Genomic DNA, 17084 nt, shown 5'->3' with positions numbered 1-17084 from the left:
TGGGGTTTAGGCGACAAAAAGAAGAAAGAACTAGAACTGTATGTCTGTCGAAACAGAACACAGGGCTTTTCCGCATTATGATTTTTTTTAATCAATAATATGCGCTGAATATGCATGAACATAAAATCTGTCAAAGTTAGCCGAAAAATCGGCTAAAACGGTCACTGTGGACAGGATTTGACCTCGGCAATACGATGTATATGCGTGTGTACAAGGTCTTTGCTTGGACAAAGAGTGATCTAAATAAATAACTGGCAAAGAGTCGAAAACGCACTATGAAAATCGACAATTATTTTTAAATTTTTGATGACGTCATCGTGACGTCACTTCGAACTTTGCATAAAAGTATGATTACCTACCCACCAAGTTCCACGACAATTGGACCTTTCCTTATATGAGTTTTGAAAAATCGCATTTTGATGACGTCATGATGACGTCACACCTTTTTGCAAGTTTTGTGCGAATAGCTATTACATGACAGACCAAATGCAAAAAAGAATTTTGCATTTTGCATGTTGCGTTCGGGAGATATGGCTTAAAGGTCCAAAAAAATAAATATTCATATAAAATCTCAGGATGACGTCATTATGACGTCACCTCATTTTTAATCTATAACACATCCTGGTATAGCCACATACCAAGTTTCAACCCAATCGGACTAACATTTCTGTAGATATAGGCCTAAGACTTCACAATATGTACGTAAATATTCAAAAATCAATAAAAAAATTAGGTGATGACGTCATCGTGACGTCATAGTCTTGGCATAATTTTTGTATGAGGGTCTTCCTTGGCTGTAACTTTGATGACGATTCCAGATCGCCAAGTTATAAAAATGGTGGCTTGAAAACGTATACAAAGTCAATGGGTTAAAAATCCCACAGCAGAGAAACTGCACCTTGAAATACGTGATTTGCCTTTAAACTGAAACATTTTTATAAAATATTACTTGATATTCTGACTCTTGGGAATATTTTCAATCAAATGGCAAACGTAAAAAAATACGATTTCTTTTTCCTTCTCATAGTAATTCTCGGCCGAAGTTCAGAACTACTCAGTAAGATATATCAGTGTTGTATAGGAAAAGACTTGTGGAGAAAGCTGTGTACAAAGTCTATGAGAAAAATTAATTATTCATGAATCCATAATAAATCACTTGATGATGACGTCATCATGATGTCATAGTCTTGGCATAATTTTTGTATGAGGGTCTTCCTTGGCTGTAACTTTGATGACGATTCCAGATCGCCAAGTTATGAAAATGGTGGCTTGAAAACGTGTACAAAGTCAATAGGTTAAAAATCCCACAGCAGAAAACCTGCACCTTTAAATGCGTGATTTTCCTTTAAACTGAAACATTTTTATAAAATATTACTTGCTATTCTAACTCTTGGGAATATTTCCAATCAAATGACAGGCGTAAAGAAAGACGATTTCTTTTTCCTTCTCATAGTAATTCTCAGCCGAAGTTCAGAACTACTCAGTAAGATATATCAGTGTTGTATAGGGAAAGACTTGTGGAGAAAGCTGTGTACAAAGTCTATGAGAAAAATTAATTATTCATAAATCCATAATAAATCACTTGATGACGTCACCATGACGACACTCCTTGGGACACATCTTGGCTATAGGGACTATGCTTATGGCAACTTTCAATGATATCTGACAAAGATTAATGCCAAAAGTGTTATAGTACGTCCCTGTCTATATGCATGCATGAACATAAAATCTGTCAAAGTTAGCCGAAAATCGGCTAAAACGGTCACTGTGGACAGGATTTGACCTCAGCAACACGTGCGCTGCAGGCTGACTGACATACGATGTATGTGCCTATGTACAACGTACGTGCAAGTACATGTACATTGTGGACGTCCTGTCCTGTGCATGTTTTGAAGCAGAGGTATTGTCAACGTGAAGTTTTAAGCGTGCGCAGGGTATGTTCAAGTTCGCTTGAAACTTTGAAATGTTTTAGACCTACTCTCCAATCAACAATTAAAGTAAAAACAAATATAAAAACCGCCATGGTTGATTTTTCAGGAATTTTCAAATGAAAAAGGGTCTTTTTATTATAACTTCCGGTCTGATGACGTCATTCACCTAAAACTTCGCACACGTCTTAAGTGGGTCAAGGTCATCATATACACCAATATTTAGGCGATTCCGACAAACTTCGCCACAGACATCTATTCAAAATACATTTTTGCTAATTTTTAACCTGTCGCGAGAGGGCGCTCGAAGATTGCATGACGTCATCGGTAGATGATTTGAAGAATACTATCGGCCAAGAGACTAACACCGTTGAAAGCAAGTTCATTTCTATTACCACTTTCAAATAATAAGCCACTTCCGGTTTGGGCCTTTTTCGACCGGAAGCAAGGGTCACGTGATTGCACGCACACTGAATGAAATAAAGACCTCAACCTACTCTACCACTTGCTGGCAACAGAATGCTGCGGACGCGTACGGTTGATTTCTTATGCATTTTTAAATATTAAAAGTGTCAAAATTTAATTGCCTATAAATAAACACCGGATGACGTCATCATGACGTCATCATTACACAATGTTGTTTGAATTAGGGTCTTTGCTTGGACAAAGAGTGGTGTAAATGAATTACTGGCAAAGAGTCGAAAATGCCCTTTGAAAATCGACATTTTTTTTTGAATTTCTGTGTACAAAGTCTATGGGAAAAATTAAATATTCTAAATTCCATAATAAATCGCGTGATGACGTCAGCATGACGTAATGATTCGGCACACATCTGCAGGTGATGTTCTAAGTATGTGCCAGGTTTGAAGAAAATCGGAATTGTTTTAAGGCCAAAAGTGGCGTGTAGAAAAAACGTGTACAAAGTCTATGGGATTTTGTGCAAAAAAGAAGTGGAAGAAGAAGAAGAGGAAGAGGAAGAAAGAAAAACTAGAGGTCTATGTCTGTTTGCAACAGAACATAGGGCTTTTCCGCATTATGATTTTTTTTAATCAATAATATGCCCTGAATATGCATGAACATAAACTCTGTCAACGTTAGCCAAAAAATCGGCTAAAACGGTCAATGTGGACAGGATTTGACCTCGGCAATACGATGTATGTGCGTGTGTACAAGGTCTTTGCTTGGACAAAGAGTGATCTAAATAAATAACTGACAAAGAGTCGAAACGCACTTTGAAAATCGACAATTATTTTTAAATTTTTGATGACGTCATCCTGACGTCACTTCGAACTTTGCATACTAGTAGGATTAACTACCTACCCACCAAGTTTTATGACAATTGGACCTTTCCTTATATGAATTTTGAAAAATCGCATTTTGATGACGTCATGATGACGTCACACATTTTTCAAGTTTTGTGCGAATAGCTATTACATAACAGACCAAATCCAAAAAAGAATTTTGCATTTTGCATGTTGCGTTCGGGAGATATGGCTAAAAGATAAAAAAAAAATAATATTCATATAAAATCTCAGGATGACGTCATCATGACGTTACCTCATTTTTAATCTATAACACATACTGGTATAGCCACATATCAAGTTTCAACCCAATCGGACTTACATTTCTGTAGATATAAGACTTCACAATATGTACGTAAATTTTCAAAAATCATACAAAAAATAGGTGATGACGTCATCGTGACGTCATGGTCTTGGCATAATTTTTGTATGAGGGTCTTCCTTGGCTGTTACTTTGATGACGATTCCAGATCGCCAAGTTATAAAAATGGTGGCTTGAAAACGTGTACAAAAGTCAATAGGTTAAAAAATCCCACAGCAGAAAAACTGCACCTTTAAATACGTGATTTGCCTTTAAACTGAAACATTTTTATAGAATATTACTTGATATTCTGACTCTTGGGAATATTTTCAATCAAATGGCAAACGTAAAAAAAAATACGATTTCTTTTTCCTTCTCATAGTAATTCTCGGCCAAAGTTCAGAACTACTCAGTAAGATATATCAGTGTTGTATAGGGAAAGACTCGTGGAGAAAGCTGTGTATAAAGTCTATAAGAAAAATTAATTATTCATAAATCCATAATAAATCACTTGATGACGTCACCATAACGACACTCCTTGGGACACATCTTGGCTATAGGGACTATGCTTATGCCAACTTTCAATGATATCTGACAAAGATTAATGCCAAAAGTGCTATTAAGCCCGGTTCATACTTCACGCGAAAGCATGTGCGAAGCGAAATTTGTGTCGTCAACAATGGTGGACGCACCTCGAATGTATTGTTGACGTCACGAATTTCGCTTCGCTTTCGCTTTCGCGTGAAGTATGAACCGGGCTTAATACGTCTCTGTCTATGCGCATGCATGAACATAAAATCTGTTAAAGTTAGCCGAAAATCGGCTAAAACGGTCAATGTGGACAGGATTTGACCTCGGCAACACGTGCGCTGCAGGCTGACTGTCATACGATGTATGTGCCTATGTACAACGTACGTGCATGAACATGTACATTGTGGACGTCCTGTCCTGAGCATGTTTTGAAGCAGAGGTATTGTCAACGTGAAGTTTTAAGCGTGCGCAGGGTATGTTCGAGTTTGCTTATCGCCTCGAAACTTTGAAATGTTTTAGACCTACCCTTCAATCGACAATTAAAGTAAAAACAAATATAAAAACTGCCATGGTTGATTTTTCAGGAATTTTCAAATAAAAAAGAGTCTTTTTATTGTAACTTCCGGTCTGATGACGTCATTTGCCTAAAACTTCGCACACGTCTTAAGTGGGTCAAGGTCATCATATACACCAATATTTAGGCGACTACGACAAATTTCGCCACAGACATCTATTCAAAATACATTTTTGATAGTTTTCAACCCGTCGCTAGAGGGCGCTCGAAGATTGCATGACGTCATCAGTAGATGATTTGAAGAATACTATTGGCCAAGAGACTAACACCGTTAAAAGCAAGTTTATATCTATTACCACTTTTAAATGATAAGCCACTTCCGGTTTGGGCCTTTTTCGACCGGAAGCAAGGGTCACGTGATTTCACGCACACTGAATGAAATAAAGACCTCAACCTATTCTACCATTTGCCGGCAACAAAATGCTGCGGACGCGTACGGTTGATTTCTTATGCATTTCTGAATATTAAAAGTGTCACAATTTAATTGCCTATAAATACACAACTGATGACGTCATCATGACGTCATCATTACACAATGTTGTTTAAATTAGGGTCTTTGCTTAGACAAAGATTGGTGTAAATGAATTACTGGCAAAGAGTCAAAAATGCCCTTTGCAAATCGACAATTTTTTTTAAATTTCTGTGTACAAAGTCTATGGGAAAAATTAAATATTCAAAAATCTATAATAAATTAGTCGATGACGTCACCATGACGTCAATCTTCGGGACATCTTTGCTATAGGGACTATGACTATGCTAACTTTGAATGATGTATGACAAAGATTAATGCCAAAAGTGGCGTTGAGAAAAAACGTGCACAAAGTCTATGGGATTTAGGCGACAAAAAGAAGAAGCCAAAAAAAAAAAAAAAAAATGAGAACAAAAACAAAGGCTTTTCCGCAACTTTGCGGAAAAGCCAAAAATCAGAACAAAAAGAAAGGCTTTTTCGCAAGAATTGCGAAAAAGCCAAAAACTAGAGATCTATGTCTGTTTGCAACAGAACATAGGGCTTTTCCGCATTATGATTGTTTTCATCAATAACACGTCCGTGACTTTGCATGTGCAATGTTTGAATCAAATTTTTGATTCAGCAGCTTCAGCTCTAGTTTCACAGTGTTGTAAAATCGTGTACAAAACCCATGGGAAAAAAATTAATTTTCAAAAAAATTAGGTGATGATGTCATCATGACGTCATAGTCTTGGCATAATTAATTTTTGTATGAGGGTCTTCCTTGGCTGTAACTTTGATGACGATTCCAGATCGCCAGGTTATAAAAATGGTGGCTTGAAAACGTGTACAAAGTCAATGGGCAAAAATCCCACTGCAGAAAGACTGCACCTTTAAATACGTGATTTGCATTTAAACTGAAACATTTTTATAAAATATTACTTGATATTCTGACTCTTGGGAATATTTTCAATCAAATGGAAGAGCGTAAAAAATACGATTTCTCTTTCCTTCTCATAGTAATTCTCGGCCTAAGTTCAGAACTACTCAGTAAGATATATCAGTGTTGTACAGAAAAAGACTTGTGGAGAAAGCTGTGTACAAAGTCTATGGGAAAAATTTATTATTCATAAATTCATAATAAATTACTTGATGACGTCACCATGACGTCACTCTTCGAGACACATCTTTGCTATAGGGACTATGCGTATGCTGACTTTCAATAATGTATGACAAAGATTAATGCCAAAAGTGGAGGCCAGAAAAGACGTGCACAAAGTCAATGCCTGTGTGCTCGTACTACCGTTAAAGTTATGTACTGCCCTCTTTTGGCGAGAATGAAGGGACGTAATGTACATTGTACGACGTTTCAAAGCCACGTGTACGTGCTATACATGTGGAAGTCCTGTGCATGTTTTAAAGCTCTCTGCCGCAACTTGCGCAAGGGTATTTTTTGCTGACGCCGCGTCAACTGTGTGAACAATTTGACAAGCTGGAAACTTGGCACTGTTGAGGCAAATGTTTACACTATCATTTCATGGGCAATTCAAGATTATATCTGTACGGATTGATTTGTTAGCAATTTTTGAAAAAGGAAAGGTCTTTTCAACGGAACTTCAGGTCTGATGACGTCATACGCCTAAAACTTCGCACACGTCGTAAGTGGGTCAAGGTCATCATATACACCAATATTTAGGCGATTCCGACAAACTTTGCCACAGACATCTATTCAAAATACATTTTTGAAAATATTCAACCTGTCGCTAGAGGGCGCTCGAAGATTGCATGACGTCAGAGGTAGATGATTTAAAGAAAACTATCAGCCAAGAGACTAACACCGTTGAAAGCAAGTTCATATCTATAACCACTTTTAAATAATAAGCCACTTCCGGTTTTGGCCTTTTTCGACCGGAAGCAAGGGTCACGTAATTGCACGCACACTGAATGAAATAAAGACCCCAACCTACTCTACCACTTGCTGGCAACAGAATGCTGCGGACGCGTACGGTTGATTTCTTATGCATTTTTAAATATTACAGGTGTCACAATTTAATTGCCTATCAATCAACACAGGATGACGTCATCATGACGTCATCATTACACAATGTTGTTTGAATTAGGGTCTTTGCTTGGACAAAGAGTGGTGTAAATGAATAACTGGCAAAGAGTCGAAAATGCCCTTTGAAAAGCGACAATTTTTTTAAAATTTCTGTGTACAAAGTCTATGGGAAAAATTAAATATTCAAAAATCTATAATAAATTAGTCGATGACGTCACCATGACGTCAATCTTCGGGACACATCTTTGCTATAGGGACTATGCTTATGCCAGCTTTGAATAATGTCTTACAAAGATTAATGCCAAAAGTGGCTTGTAGAAAAAACGTGTACAAAGTCTATGGGATTTAGGCGACAAAAAGAAGAAAGAAAACTAGAGGTCTATGTCTGTTTGCAACAGAACATAGGGCTTTTCCGCATTATGATTTTTTTTAATCAATAATATGCCCTGAATATGCATGAACATAAAATCTGTCAAAGTTAGCCGAAAATCGGCTAAAACGGCCACTGTGGACAGGATTTGACCTCGGCAATACGATGTATGTGCGTGTGCACAAGGTCTTTGCTTGGACAAAGAGTGATCAAATAAATTACTGGCAAAGAGTCGTAAACGCACTTTGAAAATCGACAAATATTTTTTAATTTGTTGATGACGTCATCGTGACGTCACTTCGAACTTTGCATACTAGTATGATCAACTACCTACCCACCAAGTTTCATAACAATTGGACCTTTCCTTAAATGAGTTTTGCAAAATCGCATTTTGATGACGTCATGATGACGTCACACATTTTTTTCAAGTTTTGTGCAAATAGCTATTACATAACAGACCAAATCCAAAAAAGAATTTTGCATTTTGCATGTTGCGTTCGGGAGATATGGCTAAAAGGTCCAAACAAATAAATATTCATATAAAATCTCAGGATGACGTCATCATGACGTCACCTCATTTTTAATCTATAACACATCCTGGTAATAGCCACATACCAAGTTTCAACCCAATCGGACTTACATTTCTGTAGATATAAGAGTTCACAATATGTAGGTAAAGTTTCAAAAATCAATAAAGAATTAGGTGATGACGTCATCGTGACGTCATAGTCTTGGCATAATTTTTGTATGAGGATCTTTCTTGGCTGTCACTTTGATGACGATTCCAGATCGCCAAAATACGAAATTGGTGGTTTGAAAACGTGTACAAAGTCAATAGGTTAAAAATCCCACAGCAGAAAAACTGCAACTTTAAATGCGTGATTTTCCTTTAAACTAAAACATTTTTATAAAATATTACTTGCTATTCTAACTCTTGGGAATATTTTCAATCAAATGAAAGGCGTAAAAAAATACGATTTCTTTTTCCTTCTCATAGTAATTCTCAGCCGAAGTTCAGAACTACTCAGTAAGATATATCAGTGTTGTATAGGGAAAGACTTGGGGAGAAAGCTGTGTACAAAGTCTATGAGAAAAATTAATTATTCATAATTCCATAATAAATCACTTGATGACGTCACCATGACGTCACTCTTCGGGACACGTCTTGGCTATAGGGACTATGCTTATGGCAACTTTCAATGATATCTGAAAAAGATTAATGCCAAGAGTGCTATAATACGTCCCTGTCTATGCGCATGCATGAACATAAAATCTGTCAAAGTTAGCCGAAAATCGGCTAAAACGGTCACTGTGGACAGGATTTGACCTCAGCAACACGTGCGCTGCAGGCTGACTGACATACGATGTACGTGCCTATGTACAACGTACGTGCATTGTGGACGTCCTGTCCTGTGCATGTTTTGAAGCAGAGGTATTGTCAACGTGAAGTTTTAAGCGTGCGCAGGGTATGTTCGAGTTCGCTTATCGCCTCGAAACTTTGAAATGTTTTAGACCTACTCTTCAATCGACAATTAAAGTAAAAACAAATATAAAAACTGCCATGGTTGATTTTTCAGGAATTTTCAAATGAGAAAGAGTCTTTTTATTATAACTTCCGGTCTGATGACGTCATTCGCCTGAAACTTTGCACACGTCTTAAGTGGGTCGAGGTCCTCATATACACCAATATTTAGGCGATTCCGACAAACTTCGTCACAGACATCTATTCAAAATACATTTTTGCTAATTTTCAACCTGTCGCTAGAGGGCGCTCGAAGATTGCATGACGTCATCGGTAGATGATTTTAAGAATACTATCGGCCAAGAGACTAACACCGTTAAAAGCAAGTTCATTTCTATTACCACTTTCAAATAATAAGCCACTTCCGGTTTGGGCCTTTTTCGACCGGAAGCAAGGGTCACGTGATTGCACGCACACTGAATGAAATGAAGACCTCAACCTACTCTACCACTTACCGGCAACAGAATGCTGCGGACGCGTACGGTTGATTTCTTATGCATTTTTAAATATTAAAAGTGTCACAATTTAATTGCCTATAAATAAACACAGGATGACGTCATCATGACGTCATCATTCCACAATATTGTTTGAATTAGGGTCTTTGCTTGGACAAAAAGTGGTGTAAATGAATTACTGGCAAAGAGTCGAAAATGCCCTTTGAAAATCGACAATTTTTTCTTAATTTTTGTGTACAAAGTCTATGGGAAAAATTAAATATTCAAAAATCTATAATAAATTAGTCAATGACGTCACCATGACGTCACTCTTCGGGGCACATCTCTGCTATAAGGACTATGACTATGCTTAATTTGAATGATGTAAGACGAAGATTAATACCAAAAGTGGCACTGAGAAAAAACGTGTACAAAGTCTATGGGATTTAGGCGACAAAAAGAAGAAGAAGAAGAAAGAAAAACTAGAGGTCTATGTCTGTTTGCAACAGAACATAGGGCTTTTCCGCATTACGATTTTTTTTAATCAATAATATGCCCTGAATATGTATGAACATAAAATCTGTCAAAATTAGCCGGAAATCGGCTAAAACGGTCACTGTGGACAGGATTTGACCTCGGCAATACGATGTGTGTGCGTGTGTACAAGGTTTTTGCTTGGACAAAGAGTGATCTAAATAAGTTACTGGCAAAGAGTCGAAAATGCACTTTGAAAATGGAATTTTTTTTTTAAATTTTTGATGAAATCATCGTGACGTCACTTCGGACTTTGCATACTAGTACGATTATCTACCTACCCACCAAGTTTCATGACAATTGGACCTTTCCTTATATGAGTTTTGAAAAATCGCATTTTGATGACGTCATAATGACGTCACACATTTTTCAAGTTTTGTGCGAATACCCATTACCTAACAGACCAAATGCAAAAAAGAATTTTGCATTTTGCATGTTGCATTCCGGAGATATGGCTAAAAGGTCCAACAAATCAAATATTCATATAAAATCTCAGGATGACGTTATCATGACGTCACCTCATTTCTAATCTATAACACATCCTGGTATAGCAACATACCAAGTTTCAACCCAATGGGACTTACATTTCTGTAGATACATGTATTAATGCCAAAAGTGCTATAATACGTCCCAGTCTATGCGCATGCATGAACATAAAATCTGTCAAAGTTAGCCGAAAATCGGCTAAAACGGTCACTGTGGACAGGATTTAACCTCAGCAGCACGTGCGCTGCAGGCTGACTGACATACGATGTATGTGCCTATGTACAACGTACGTGCATGTACATACTATGTACACATTGTGGACGTACGTGCATGTTTTAAAGCAGAGGTATTGTCCACCTGAAGTTTTAAGCGTGCGCAGGGCATGTCCGAGTTTGCTTATTGCCTCGAAGCTTTGGAATGTTTTAGACCTACCCTTAAATCGACAATTAAAGTAAAAACAAATATAAAAACTGCCATGGTTGATTTTTCAGGAATTTTCAAAGGAAAAAGGGTCTTTTCATTATAACTTCCGGTCTGATGACGTCATACGCCTAAAACTTCTCACACGTCTTAAGGGGGTCAAGGTCATCCTATACACCAATATTTAGGCGATTCTGACAAACTTCGCCACAGACATCTATTCAAAACACATTTTTGTAAATTTTCAACCTGTCGCTAGAGGGCGCTCGAAGATTGCATGACGTCATCGGTAGATGATTTGAAGAATACTATTGGCCAATAGACTAACACCGTTAAAAGCAAGTTCATATCTATTACCATTTTTAATAATAAGCCACTTCCGGTTTTGGCCTTGTTCGACCGGAAGCAAGGGTCACGTGATTTCACGCACACTGAATGAAATAAAGACCTCAACCTACTCTACCACTTGCCGGCAACAGAATGCTGCGGACGCGTATGGTTGATTTCTTATGCATTTTTAAATATTAAAAGTGTCACAATTTAATTGCCTATCAATCAACACAGGATGACGTCATCATGACGTCATCATTACACAATGTTGTTTGAATTAGGGTCTTTGCTTGGACAAAGAGTGGTGTAAATGAAGTACTGGCAAAGAGTCGAAACTGTCCTTTGAAAAGCGACAATTTTTTTTAAATTTCTGTGTACAAAGTCAATGGGAAAAATTTACTATTCAAAAATCTATAATAAAATAGTCGATGACGTCACCTTGACGTCAATCTTCGGGACACATCTTTGCTATAGGGACTATGCTTATGCAAACTTTGAATGATGTCTGACAAAGATTAATGCCAAAAGTGGCACTGAGAAAAAACGTGCACAAAGTCTATGGGGTTTTGGCGACAAAAAGAAGAAGGAAAAAAAAAAAAAATGAGAACAAAAACAAAGGCTTTTCCGCACTATGCGGAAAAGCCAAAAATGAGAACAAAAAGAAAGGCTTTTCCGCTTTTTTGCGGAAAAGCCAAAAAAAAATGAGAACAAAAAGAAAGGCTTTTCCGCTTTTTTGCGGAAAAGCCAAAAAAAAAATCAGAACAGAAACAAAGGCTTTTCCGCTGTTCAGCAGAAAAGCCAAAAAAAAAATAAAAAAAAATAAAAATCTTAACGAAAACAAAGGCTGTTTCGGCAAAGTGCCGAAACAGCCAAAAAAAAAAAAAAAACAAAGTGCCGAAACAGCCAATGACAAGTGACTTTTGGCTAACAGCTGTGTGTAGACAGTGAAGGTCATTTGCTCTGTATAAAACAATAGGGACTAGGCCTACATGCACACATTGCATAGGCACACTTTGGGTGTATGTGTATTCAAGGAAACAGATGAGTAGTGCATGCAGTAGAATTAATTGTTATACAGGAATGATCATCAAAAGTTAGAAAGTAACATTGATATTGTAAAGTGTGATAATTCACTAAAACTAATTAAGACAAATTGATAATTAAGAATTGATGATCTGAAAACATAATCAATGTACAGCCAAGACGGTCGGAGTACATATAAATTACATTGTGAGCCTTCAAGTTCACAATAGTCCAATTAAACATGTGACTGATTTCAAATATCTCGGGTCCATGGTAACATCCAGTGCATTGACCCACCTCAAAAGACGCAAGGCACTGGCCTGCATGACTTTTTGGAAAATGGAACAGCTGTTGAGTGTCCACAAGTTGAGGGATATATGTGTTTGTTGAGTTTCATTCTCGGCTTCCTTCCCGTTGTTTCCTGTTATCTTTTTCCCTGTTGATTTTTTTATACTGTAAATATACAAGCATCACTTATTTATCAGTTGAAAAGTTATACATTATAAACACCAGTCATCAGTAATAAAGGATACATAACAATTTATGGCCCAGATTTGCAACTTGGGAATTTAAACAGCATATTGGTGGAATGATGGGTGATAAACTGCAAGACTCGTATATATAACAATCCTACATGCAAATCCCATGAAGAGCAATAAATCTTTCTATAAAAGGGACAGATTATACCCAGTTTAATTCTGCAACTTTGAATCTCCCAGATCTGAACCCTTTATCATATAATTCTGAGAAATATTACTGCCAACTTAACGAAGTATAGCAACAATTTTCCGTTTAAAAAACCCCTTTATTTTCAACATGTCCAAACTGACAAAGATAGCGACTCACATGGCGCATGGGAGTAAAGGTGTGAGGCGCGCCCTCTGTCGACGGCTAATGCTCACTAATCGCACTATATGGAACGCCAGTTCCAACAAGGACTGTCAGTTTGTTTTGCTCTAGTACTAGGCTTTTTGTTGGGTTTGGGTTTATTTGTTGATCTTGTAGTAGAAGCTCCACTCAGGCTCTTGGGTGATGATGATGCCAGTGGTTGTTCATGACTAAGTGACCGGTCAGGGTCAATTAGACGAAATTTGGAGTTGTTGGACTCAATTTGGCCGTCCACATTCAGCAAAAATCGATGAAATACTTGAGTTCGCAAGAAAGTTGTATGTTTTATTGCCCATGTTAATGCAAGAAGCATGGTTCCATTTCTTACATTCATCAAACCATATGCCCTTGACTGGATAATGGCCTACTTCGTCAACACAGATGGCACATGGCACAGGTGGGTCATCAAGCAGAGTCGATGAAGGAGATGGTGGGCCCGGGTTGTGTTGAAATCATTTCCCAATCCAATCAACAAGATGTACAACCGAAATAATTTTTTCCCAAGTCAAGTCAAGTCACAAGTCAAATTTTTCAAGTCGAGTCAAGTCTCAAGTCAAATTTTTACAAGTCAAGTCAAGTCTTAAGTCAAATTTTTACAAGTTTCAAGTCAATTTTTTTTCAATTATACCACCAACTTGCCAAATTTTCATGTCAAAACTCAAGTCCCGAGTCAGTCGGATGTGAACTTGTCGGGGCAGACATGTTACGTTGACGCACGAAGCCTAGCCACGCAGTAACGTATGTACGTACATGTACATGTACATGTGTGTTCGAAGCATTAGTTTACTCTAACGGTAGCATGGTTCCCGTCTGAATAGTCGCTAATATGCAGTGTAGGGCGGCAGATGTATGGGAACCTGATTACATGTGCAAGTGCCGAAGTGTTCATTATGTTAGGAGAATTTAAGTACAGTTTTCATACTTATAAAACATTCTTTTTCCATACACATTTATTGTTGAGCAAAATGTCTTTAGAGAATTCATTATCAGTTTTTAAATTCTTTTGAAAAACATAATGATTTTTTGAAACTATGACAAAACTATTTTGTTAATGTCAATTTTGTCAAGTCAAGTCAAGTCACGAGTCTTTCTTAGTCAAGTCAAGCCAAGTCTCAAGTCATTTTTTTTCCAAGTCAAGTCAAGTCTCAAGTCTGAAAAATAGCGACTCGAGTCCAACTCGAGTCCGAGTCAGCGACTCGAGTCAACAACACTGTCTATACGCCACAGTCACTATTTCCAACAGGTTAAAAACAAGTAACAAAAATCCCAAAACAGTATGAAAATGTAAAAATACGTCCCTGTACCGGTCCTAGAAGATGTTAAAAGTGTCCACACACAAGTAAAAAACGGAGATGGGCAGTTAAAAAGGTAGAAAAAAATGAAATTTATAAAGTGAAATTCCCGCAATGGGAAAAACCTGTCTACAATCTCAATGGGCCCCCAACCCCCCTAGCACACACTCAATGTTTTCTCTCATGATGCGGAGCGTGCTCCATCAGCTGGAGAGAACAACATTGACCAGAGGAGCAGGGGAGTGGGTGACAGTGAGAGGCTAAGGAAGTGTCCCAACCATTTTGGCAGGGATTGTAGCTCTCGCGACAGCACCATTATTTAGTTCTGTAGATATAGGCCTTAGAAAACTGCTCCTTTAAGGTGACATCACATGTCATGTGGTATCGTCATCATGATATCACTTCAATTTTCATTGTGAGTGAAACACATTGTGAGTGAAAGTGTCACAAAAACGCAAGTTTCCCACAAAGTTTTTATAAACAGGATATTGATCACTACAGGTTCTGGAGGCGCCCATCTTCCAACTCAGCACATAAGTTTGCTGGCCAAAAGCAAAGATAAGGTGAAATCTCCGTAGGAAACCCTGGTTAAAAAAATTATCTGTCACGGTTGATTTTTTAGCAATTTTCAATGTTAAAAGGTCTTTTTATTGTAACTTCCGGTCACTTGATGTCATAAATCTTTCTCCCCCTTAACTTTTTTTTAGCTTAAAGCTGATTATATGCATCAATTATAAAGTAATTTCAGCAAATTTCACCACATACATCAACTAATTATTATCATTTTTTGACCTGCTGCTAGAGGGTGCTCTAATATGTTATGATGTCACCGGTAATTTGATTTTGTGAAGTACAACCTAGCCATAGACTAAAATCGTTGAAAGCAAGTTCACATCTTTTTCCAAATTTAAATTATAAGGCACATCTGGTTTGGACTGGAAAGAAGGGTCACATGGTTTGGTTCTTGCGAGATAGAATAAAGATCCCATATTATTCAGTCAATTCCAGCAAAAATCAAGCTCAGGTCTCCTATGGTTGATTTCATATTGATTTCAAAGATTAAATCTAGAAATCTTTAACATGACGTCACATGACCCATGATGAAGTCACCATGAGGCCACTCTTCGGGGGACATCTATGCTATAAGGACTATGCCTATGGTGCATTTGAATGATGTATGACAAAGATGAATGGTAAAAGTGCATGCTGAAAAAGACTTGTACAATGTCTATGGGATTTTGCGGCAGCAAAAAGGAAGAAGAAACTAGAGGTCTATGTCTATTTGAAAACTAAATAAATGGCTTTTCCACTTATCATTTTTGTATGACTTTATGTTTTTTTGCAAATGTGCAGTTTTTGTTGGTTCAAAGTCCTTAAAAAGTAATATATTGAGCTAGTATAGCTAATAGATATAAAATATAAATAATTAATTATCATGTTGACGTGGCTTCGGATTTGGCATGTTATGACGTCACATGCCCTGCGATGACGTCATCTTGATAACACTTGTCAATACACATTTTTGCATTGTGGTCTTGGTTTGTACTAAGTTTGAAGTCAATCCAGTGAAAGGAAGTGTGAAATTTGGAAGCGGAATGAAATTGTAAATATTAAAAAATCATTAAAAAAAATCAACCGATGACGTCATAGTGACGTCATTTCGGATTTTGCATACTAGTACCATTATCTAGCTATCCACCAAGTTTAATGACGATCGGACTGTCCCTTTTAAGTGTTTTCAAAAATCACGTTTTTGATGACGTCATCATGACAACACACATTCTAAACAATTATGTGTATATATCTATTACCTAATAAGCCTAATACAAAAAGAATTGCGAATTTTGCATGTTGTGTTCATGAGATATGGTGTTTCATGAGATATGGCCTAAAAATTTAAAAATATGTATACAATCACACGATGACATCATGATGACGTCACCTCTTGTTTATGCATTATCAAAGATTACATCTATTAATCTTTACCGTGACATCATGTGACTCATCGTGACATCACTTCAATTTTCATCTATAACACATCCCGGTTTAGGTACAAACCAGGTTTCAACCAAATCAGACCTGTAATTCTGGAGATATAGGCCTTCAAAATATGCACTTTTAATATGACGTCACATGCTATGTGATGACGTCATCGTGACTCGCACCTATATTGTGACATCACATGACTCGTGATGACGTCATGATGACCTCAATGTTCGGCACACAGTGACTGGTGCTGGTCTAAGTGTGTGCCAAGTATAAAGGCAATTGGATTGATTTAAGTGCCCAAAGTTTCGGGCACGATAAAACGCGTATAAATGCTATGGACGAAAGTCTGGAAAAGAAAAAAAAAAAATATAACAAAAAGGCCATTTCAGAAAATGAGAAATGAAGGTGCAATATAATAATTATATAATATTGGATGGCTTTAAGGTGGATATAAGAAAATATTGCACGAGCTATGACAATATTGCACGAGTCGAAGACTCGTGCAATATTGTCATAGCGACGGCAATTTATTCTTGTATCCACCGAAAACAAGCAATCCAATATTATTATTATTATTTATATTAGGCTGACTTGATCCGCAAGAAGCGCAATTCAAGACACTGTCTTCATTACCGTACATCTTTTTCGTTTACA

Source organism: Patiria miniata, unplaced genomic scaffold (assembly GCF_015706575.1).
Source record: "Patiria miniata isolate m_02_andy unplaced genomic scaffold, ASM1570657v1 HiC_scaffold_10, whole genome shotgun sequence".
In the NCBI taxonomy this organism is placed as follows: Eukaryota; Metazoa; Echinodermata; class Asteroidea; order Valvatida; family Asterinidae; genus Patiria; species Patiria miniata.
The sequence above is the reverse complement of the archived record's forward strand: the minus strand, read 5'-3'. Positions refer to the sequence as shown.